Below are 10,699 nucleotides of genomic sequence, written 5' to 3' on the forward strand. Positions count from 1 at the left end.
TTGATGGAATTTTACAAGAAGATCTTTGTGTCTGCTTTTCTCTGGGTGCTCTCACTTTGTGCTTCAGCATCACCTTAATAAAATAAATCCTTAATAACAAGGATACTTGAAGTATACATTTAGTGTAGCCTGTATGGGGTCTTCTTAAAGAAATTAATACTTTCATTCAGCAAGGATGCAATATATATTATATATAGTGAGTGAGTGACGTGTGGCGCCCGGGGAGCAGTTGGGGGTTCGGTGCCTTGCTCAAGGGCACCTCAGATGTAGTACTGAAGGTGGGAGAGAGTGCTGTACATTCACTCCCCCCACCTACAATCCCTGCCGGTATGAGACTTGAACCCACAACCTTTGGGTTACGAGTCCGACTCTCTAACCATTAGGCCGTGACTTCCCCATTATATATATATATATAATGTTGATTGAAAATATCAATATTTTTTTACATTGTAAAAGTCTTCATATATATATATATATGAAGACGTTTCAGAGATAAAATAAAAAAAACAGTAAATACTATCTATCTATCTATCTATCTATCTATCTATCTATCTATCTATCTATCTATCTATCTATCTCTCGCTCTCTCTCTCTATATATATATATATATATTCATATCGTATTTACTGTATTTTTTATTTTATCTCTGAAATTCTGCCCAACATCTAATTTTTCAGTAACAGAGTTTGTTGTGTGTGTGTGTGTGTGTGTGTGTGTGTATGTGTGCCCCTGAATCAAAGTGTGATTCTCCAGTAATTTCAGTTGAACAGACATTCCACTGTATCCAAAGTCTGCAAGGGGGAAAAAACCCAAAAACTAAATATATCAGGATCTCTCACTTAGGAACGTTGTGATGTCATAGGGTTTGCATCCGGAAAGGGTGAATGGGTGCTTTTAAAAAAGACGTTGCCCTGGTAACAGAGTTTTGGCTGATTCCCAACTCACTATGAGCAGCCACTGAGTGAGTCCAGTTCAGCAAATAATCATTTCCTACGTGCACCGCACCACCCAAAACACTTACACATGCTCACAAAGTGCCTTCTAACAACTATTCACACAGTATATGCTAAAAAAAAACAGTTATTTTCAAAGACGAAAACATTCAAATCATAAGCTTTTGAGAGTTGTTTCCCTTACACAAGTACTGTGGCGGTACCATGGTATAGTGATGGTAGCCTATGATATTTATATGCCATAGTATTCAAAGGACACCATAGAGCATCCAAAAACATAGTAACACCATGGTAACTTTTAGTACTGTTTGTAAGTGTTCAGAGACCATAACAACACAGAGGCTAAGAGCAGCTGCTTCGTTTCTCAGATAGACCTGATCTTGACAGCTGTCAGTCAAAGCATGACTTTTAAAGCTATACTTTGTGTTTTGTGTATCTCTCTCAGTCTCTCGCTGTCTTACCTTAGCCTGGTTGATGAGTGCTCTTAGGCAGTTGACAAAAGCCATGTTCGCAGATACCCACACTGAGGGTCAGGTTCAAAAGGTCGAGGCTGAACAGTCATGAAGGTTGCCGTGTGAGTCTGTGCACATTAACGGCTCTCTGAGAGTCTGATGGTCTGGAGTTTAGTGGCTTGAAGAGGCAGATAGGGAGGGGCCACAAGGCCATATTTCAGCTGGCCAAGAGGAGAGATTCCCTGCATACCACTGTAGCTAGTGCTAAATGCTAACACACAGTGGGAAGCATTGAAGCCCAGCCGGATCTGCTATAAGAACAGAGAGACCATACTGGGAATAGTACACCACATGAAACTTTAAAGCAATCGTCCCAATGTTATTCCATTCTTGTATTATTTTCTTGCTTCAGTGAAATACAAAAGGAGAAGTTAGCCAGAAAGAGCAACTCTTATTTTACACCATTTCTAATTCATCACAAGGACTAAAAAGATTTGTGAGCTTAAATTTAAGTCTGTTCCACGCACACAACTATTAAAGACTTGGGAAATAGCATATTGAACACTCCAAAATATATTCAGATTTAGCTAGCTTCATTGGAATGGTAAAAACTTTACTGTGAATTACAAACCCATTTTTAATTGCTATATATATGTTGTAAAAATTTGATTTAGTTTTATTATTTTACTACAGAAGTATTTTATGCCTGTTACACAGTCTCATTTTCCAGTTGGTGGTCCTGTCCCACAGACTGCCCTTTTAATGTGCATGGACTTTGCATACTTCGTTGAGCATCTGAATTATTTGCTGTGAGAATTACTCTAAACCAAGAGTTCTCAAACCTTTTTGTCAGCCGAACCCCTCTGACCTACAATATTTACTTTAAATACCCCCTGAGGTAACATTTCAATAATAGAACAACACATTTGTATGTTCACCGTTCTCTGATGTTGGTTAATGGTCACATGACATGCAGGTAAACAGATAAAATATGATTTTTTTTAGTTAGGGCTTTATTTTGTCTGTTTTGATCTATTATTTTTTTTTATTTTAAATTTTTATGACCTCGCAAACCTCAGGAAAACTCTGCTCTAAATGATTAGCATATGATCACTGACTGATGTTACACCTAAACACAATACACAATAAACGTAAAGTGTGTATGTTTGTGCAAATTATAGCTTTAACAGTTTAAATGATATAAATACAAAATTAAGTGTTTCTGTTCCTGGATGCCTGTCTAAAATGTACATTTTGGATGCCCCCTTTATACCCAATTCAACTGTTTAGTTCATTAGTAGAGGCTCCAAGACCTGTTATGGGTATATGTCAGATAAAAGGGAGACATCCAAAATGACACTCTGAGACATGTAAGCGATTTGAATTCTCAACTCTATTATATCAGACGTCTGCAGGCAAACAGACACACATATACTGTTTGTATATAGTTATCAGTAGCTCTGTTGAGAACTCGCACAGTCGCACCCACCACTATTGTTATGTCAAAGACACAGAAAACAAAAACTAACAGTGTTTTCACTCTCCCACTCCAGCATGCCAGAGATCACACACACACACACACACCTTTACACAGGCCTACACACAAAAGAATGTGTCCCTGACCTCCGTCAGCAGATTTGTCTCAAACTCATTTGAGATACTGCATTAGAGGAAGTTCTGCTTCTCATAATCTACATTCAGCTAATTAACAGTCATCCAGGTATATTCTCTATTTATCACTACATAGACAGGATCAGTGGAATTAATTTCCAAAATTTCACTCATTACATGGAAAACCTCCCTTAACCAGATTTGCTCTCAAATGGAAAAGGTTTTGCTCACTCTTAAGCCAGTTTCATCCTTCCAGGGATATAAACAGGTCGTTTTTGGTTCCATCTTTTCAGAGAACATTTTTATTGCATCCAGATGCGGTTGCAAATGTATTTTAGAGAGGTGTTGTTACCAGGACATGTTTATGATATGTGCTTCTGATCTCTAATAGAGGCATTGGGGGTTTGAAAGAGCAATCTGCGCACTCATCTCTCAAGAAAGTCATTTAAACCGGCTAACATTGAGAACAACAAATGTTCTTTTGACATTCAGGTCACAACTGCCACTTCCTCAGAGACAGGCTCAGTGTCGTCTGTCTCTGATGTTCTGCGTTATTGTCTCCAAAGGGGAAAGATTCTAAGCTGAGAAATTCTTCTTTTCTACTTGTGCAGGACTGACTCAAGTTATCACAAACAGCACCAACATGGATTTTTAAGATAGCCACGTTCCTTTACCTTAAATTACTTGAGATTTTGAATGGTATGACAAGCTAATGCCACCCACATGGCCAAGGCAGAAACATGTGCACTATGTCCTCAACCATCTAGTTTATGAATTTTGTATGGATATTTTGTCATCCAGCTTTTGAGTCTGAAAGCCCCGCTTCTCTGAATGCATAAAACATATTATTTTTTAACCATATTTTTCATTGCAGAAATAGTCAAAGAAGTACAGTAGTTCTATACTTCTATAATTTTCTGAACTCAGCAGAACATTGCACACTTAGTCTTTTTAGTTAAATTAGTGCATCATCCAGGTATTTGAAGTGTACTTCTTCTTCTTGGAATTTCCACACGACTCACACTATTTTACTACGAAATGGCATGCATAAGTATAATATATAAATATAATTTATGCATGCACATGAGCACAAATGAGAGCGCTGCCAACGTGCGCACCATTTAAACATATTGGACATGCTTTCTTGCATTTGTTTGGCTGTAACACTAAGGTCAGAGGCCGTATGTTGAGCTGTCTCTGACATTATACCAGATGTGTTATTCAAGTAAACTGCCATAAACATAATAACTTATGTCGGGTATATATTACATAATTTTAGGCCCGATTTCCACTAATTGACAGTTGTCTGGAGATCAACAACAAAAGCCCGTCATTTAAAATCGGTGTTCAATCGGAGTGACAATCGCATAGTGTGAATTATCAAAGATGCGATATTCAGAAATATTTAGCAGGCTCTGGACCTGTCTGCAGCTCAGAGTTTTACAGTGTGAAATGTGTTTTGACTGTAAATGACATCTACAATGACTTACTGTACAGCCAATGAGAGAGCAAGACACAAAGCGTTTGGGGAGGAGTTGTAGACTTTGTATCACTTCTTGCGCATGCATTTTGTAAACGAGACAAAGTTAGCGGGAATTCTAGTGAAAGGTTGTGTGTGATCCCCAGTCAATCTACTGTGTAATGTGAAAAACACATAGACTTCATGAAACCTAAAACAGTTGTGTACACACACACACACACACACACACGTCTGGTCAGCTATCCTTGTGGGGACTCTCCATAGGCGTAATGGTTTCTATACTGCACAGAACGTATATTCTATTGCCCTATACCAACCCTACCCCTAAACCTATCCCTCACAGGAAACTTTCTGCATTTTTAGATTTTCAAAAAACTTAATTCTGTATGATTTATAAGCTTTTGTACCCGTGGGGACCACAATTTAGGTCCCCACCGTGACACGAGTCCCCATGAGTCTGTGTAGTCAGGTTTAAATCCCCACCAGGATATATAAACCAGTACACACATACACACACACACACACAAATATACACATATAAGAAAAGTATTGAAAAATATTTTGTATCAAATACAAGACAAGAGTCATTTTCTAATTTGTCCACGTCTGAGGTTATTAAAGACCAATATTACCTTCCTCTTTGCTCCCATAAAATCCTGGCTGTATAATGACAGAAAAGTGAAATTGTGTCATGTGCTCTGGGACACACCTCATGTCGCTGATTGCAAGTGTCAGGAAAGACTATACATATTTGATACCTTTAAAAATGTTCAAGGGCAGAGTTTAATTTTGCCTGTACTCTCGTATTGAATGTATTGATACCCATAGTACAATATAAACACTTTGATAGATGGATATTTATTTATCCAAAGTGACTTACAAATGAGGACAACAGAAGCAATCAATTGTAGTATTAAACTAAAAACAACTAAAAACAGATCCAAAACGTACCTACACATAGTAAGAAATGGTTATAAAAACTGAAACAGAAGTGAAACAAGTAATAGGAAAGAGGAGAATTAAAAAGCGATACTTATCCTTTGGCGGTGTCCCTGCCCGGTGGAGTCGCACGGTAGAGTCGATGGTCTTTACACTCTTTTCGGTCTTCACACGAGGAGGTCGTCACGCGATGGCTGCCACGTTAACTAAGCTTTTTTATACCCGTCTAACAAAATACTAAATTAATTCAGCTGGACACACTTTCCTTACTTTTTCACAACAAATGGCCAAGCAAGCGCAGACACTGACAAGATACGCGATACAGAATGAGACCAAACGCGATATCAGCACGTCTAACAAGTAAACACAGTAAACAAAACAAGCGTTTCGTGGCAACGACAACTGCACTAAACACTAATGAGACAAGTAAATACACTTACTATCTGTTGATCACTTACTGGATATCTGTTGTTTGCAGACTGTGAGAAGAAGCCCAGCCACAGAACTAGCAGATGAGGCTGGATTTTGACTGACTGCTGTGACAGAGCCATGATGAGAGTCCCAGCGGTCCTACTTCTGTCCTGAATAGCAGGTGAAAAACATCTCTAGGTCAGCTGAGCCACAGTGCACCAGCATCCCCTAAAATGTTGATATTTTAGAAGTTTAAACAGAAAGAGAGCGTAAGGTCTGGAGTCTGAAAATGCTGTAATGATCACGTTAGAGATTTGGAGCAGCTGCTCTGAAGGATCTTTCATAGTTGAAAGTGACCTTTCTCCTCTGCCCCAGCAGTGAACTTTCTTATCGCTGTTATTAATGTAATGAAACAAGCCTCTCTGTCTTGTGCACACATTCACCTTCCACTGCCAGAACACCTTTCTGCAGCATTTTTATTTGTATAGCACAGTATAGAGTGGACTGGGAGCAATGCTCTCTCTCTCTCTCTCACACACACACACACACAAATATACACATATAAGAAAAGTATTGAAAAATATTTTGTATCAAATACAAGACAAGAGTCATTTTCTAATTTGTCCACGTCTGAGGTTATTAAAGACCAATATTACCTTCCTCTTTGCTCCCATAAAATCCTGGCTGTATAATGACAGAAAAGTGAAATTGTGTCATGTGCTCTGGGACACACCTCATGTCGCTGATTGCAAGTGTCAGGAAAGACTATACATATTTGATACCTTTAAAAATGTTCAAGGGCAGAGTTTAATTTTGCCTGTACTCTCGTATTGAATGTATTGATACCCATAGTACAATATAAACACTTTGATAGATGGATATTTATTTATCCAAAGTGACTTACAAATGAGGACAACAGAAGCAATCAATTGTAGTATTAAACTAAAAACAACTAAAAACAGATCCAAAACGTACCTACACATAGTAAGAAATGGTTATAAAAACTGAAACAGAAGTGAAACAAGTAATAGGAAAGAGGAGAATTAAAAAGCGATACTTATCCTTTGGCGGTGTCCCTGCCCGGTGGAGTCGCACGGTAGAGTCGATGGTCTTTACACTCTTTTCGGTCTTCACACGAGGAGGTCGTCACGCGATGGCTGCCACGTTAACTAAGCTTTTTTATACCCGTCTAACAAAATACTAAATTAATTCAGCTGGACACACTTTCCTTACTTTTTCACAACAAATGGCCAAGCAAGCGCAGACACTGACAAGATACGCGATACAGAATGAGACCAAACGCGATATCAGCACGTCTAACAAGTAAACACAGTAAACAAAACAAGCGTTTCGTGGCAACGACAACTGCACTAAACACTAATGAGACAAGTAAATACACTTACTATCTGTTGATCACTTACTGGATATCTGTTGTTTGCAGACTGTGAGAAGAAGCCCAGCCACAGAACTAGCAGATGAGGCTGGATTTTGACTGACTGCTGTGACAGAGCCATGATGAGAGTCCCAGCGGTCCTACTTCTGTCCTGAATAGCAGGTGAAAAACATCTCTAGGTCAGCTGAGCCACAGTGCACCAGCATCCCCTAAAATGTTGATATTTTAGAAGTTTAAACAGAAAGAGAGCGTAAGGTCTGGAGTCTGAAAATGCTGTAATGATCACGTTAGAGATTTGGAGCAGCTGCTCTGAAGGATCTTTCATAGTTGAAAGTGACCTTTCTCCTCTGCCCCAGCAGTGAACTTTCTTATCGCTGTTATTAATGTAATGAAACAAGCCTCTCTGTCTTGTGCACACATTCACCTTCCACTGCCAGAACACCTTTCTGCAGCATTTTTATTTGTATAGCACAGTATAGAGTGGACTGGGAGCAATGTGGGAGACAAAAGAGGACTGAAAAGGACCAGCAGAACCAAAGGTGTCAGAATACACCAATGTGATAAAGCTCAGGTATCTGGCACGCTGGTGAGGTTGAGCCCCCTGTACTGGGCCTGGATCTAGGAATGGTATTGCTCTAATGAGGCTCCAGCACTTTAGTATCCCGTCATGCTTTTAGGTGACCCGTGAGGAGGTTTTTTTCTCTGTGCCATAATCTCCGGTTGGCCAGAAACAGTGGTGTACTCAGGCCAGTGCTCACAATGCTTTGGGGCGCCTCTACAGCAGCCTGGAGTTGGACCACAGAGAGACTGTGATCATTCATTCTGACAGACTGCAGCTGCTCTGAAAATGACGCACACAAAACGTGATGATACATGGTATAAAGAGCCAGCCTCATCATAACAGAGCTCAGCACTCTTTCTTTCTTTCTTTCTTTCTTTCTTTCTTTCTTTCTTTCTTTCTTTCTTTCTTTCTTTCTTTCTTTCTTTCTTTCTTTCTTTCTTTCTTTCTTTCTTTATGTACTGTATATATACAGTGGGTACGGAAAGTATTCAGACCCCCTTACATTTTTCACTCTTTGTTATATTGCAGCCATTTGCTAAAATTATATATATATATATATATATATATATATATATATATTCACACATGTATACACTACCAAACGTTTGAGGTTGGTAAGGTTTTTTAAGATTATTTGATCAAAAATACAGTAAAAATTGCAATATTGTGAAATATAATTTCAATTTAAAATAAAGTTTTTCTATTTTTTTTAAAGAAAAAATTGTCTTCCAGCCACTTCTATCAAACCTCTACAATTAATTCAAAATGCTGCTGCAAGATTCATCTTTAATTAACCGAAAAGAACGCATGTCACACCTCTGTTTATCAATTTGCACTGGCTACAAGTAGCTGCTCGCATTAAATTCAAGGCATTAATGTTTGCCTACAAAACCACCCCTGGCTCTGCACCCCTTTACCTAAATTCATTACTTCAGAGTTATGTGCCCTCTAGAAGCTTGCGTTCTGCAAGTGAACGGCAAATTATTGTGCCATCTCAAAGAGGCACAAAATCATTTTCACAGACTTTTTCATTAACTGTTCCCTCCTGGTGGAATGACCTGCCCAAATCAATCCCAGCAGCTGAGTCCTTAGTCATCTTCAAGAAACGACTAAAAACACATCAGTTCCACCGTTATTTGACTCTAACACTTTCTATTCTATTTTAATTCTACTTTATATTTATCTTTTTTTATTTAAGAAAACAAAAACAAACACTAGCTTTCTATTTTTTCTATTTTATCTACTTGTTTTTCTTTGTGTGTGTGTGTGTGTGTATATATATATATATACACCTTGCTACGTGTACTGCATTAGGCTAACCGAGACTTGTCATTTGCACTTATATATTATTGCTCTTTTGTCATTTGCACTTATATATTGTTGCTCTTTTGACTGCTTTTATTGTCCTCATTTGTAAGTCGCTTTGGATAAAAGCGTCTGCTAAATGACTAAATGTAAAAATGTAAATGTAAATGTATTTTAAAATATATTAAAATGTAATTTATTCCTGTGATACCACAGCTTAATTTTTAGCAGCCATTACTCCAGTCTTCAGTTTCACATAATCCTTCAGAAATATTAATTATATGCTAATTTGGTGCTCAAGAAACATTTATCTTTTTGTAATCAATGTCTTTACTGTTAATTTTGATAAATTTTATTCATCTTAGTTTCTTTTTAAAAATCTTACTGACCCCAAACTTATGTATATTAGTGCACATAATTATTAATAATAATTATTATTATTATCATTATTACTATTTTATGGGATAGTGGAATGGGGACAGGAAAGTATGGCTGCGTGAGAGGGAATGTGATGGGATTACAGGAGACAACAGCTCTTACATGTGCTGAGTCACTGCACCACAACGGCCATCTGACATCTGCTATTTATTAATATTATTAAGACAGATGGTTCAGGCACAAGGAATTCCCACCTAAAAGAGCATTTCCCTCCATAAGAGCAACAAACAGCAAAATACTGAACTGACCCTGAGAAACACCTTTTCTGTTTGGAGAATCTGATCATTTACATTTATGCATCTTGCAGATTACTTCATTAAAGAGCAACTTATGGTGCATTCATAATGCACTTTCTTCGTACATATTTTCCCTGGAAATCAGGAAAGCTGCATCTGTTGTATGACTCCTTAAACGTATTTGAACTGCAACTACTTCTCCAAATGACTCACTTGTTGTTTTAGAATGGACACACGCTTAACTGTTGAGTCTGAATGGAGGAACAAGGGTTCATTAAGTTGTTTTAAAGAAACATGTAAGCAAACACAATGGTTTGTTGAGCTGCAGCGTGTTTATGTCTCCCATGCACAGCCTGCCCTCTACAGAAGCTGGAGATCTCATTTAGACTTCAAACAATCAATCTTAGACTTTAATCAGCAGGTGGCACATCATTAACATATTATATCCAGAATTCATTACCATGCACCTCTTTTAAACAATATAAAATGTCAGGCCTCAACAGATAGTGTAGCTGTAAAACAGTCTTTGCTGTTGTTTTCCAAATTTACTCTTTTCTTTTCTACTCTGTTTCCCTTTGGTTCTCTATTAATACTCTTGACTAATAACAGATTGAGAAACTTCAGCAACGCACATAGCAAATGAGTCCGTCACTAATTATAAAATCCACACACAAAACTTGATATTAATAAATTGTGCCGATGAAACCACAGGAAGCACTTAAAGGGATATGTCACTCAAAAGTGAAAATTATGTCATCATTTATTCATGTCATTCCAAAACTGTTTGACTTTATTTTATTCTGTGGAACACCATTTTAAAGAATGTTGGCAACCAAACAATTTTGATGACCATTGACTTCCATCGTATTGCCCCCCAAAAAAGGGGGAGACATTTCTTAAAACATCTTATATTATATAT

The sequence above is a fragment of the Sinocyclocheilus grahami genome, unplaced genomic scaffold (genome assembly GCF_001515645.1).
Source record: "Sinocyclocheilus grahami isolate Dianchi unplaced genomic scaffold, SAMN03320097.WGS_v1.1 scaffold215.1, whole genome shotgun sequence".
NCBI classification, from domain to species: Eukaryota; Metazoa; Chordata; class Actinopteri; order Cypriniformes; family Cyprinidae; genus Sinocyclocheilus; species Sinocyclocheilus grahami.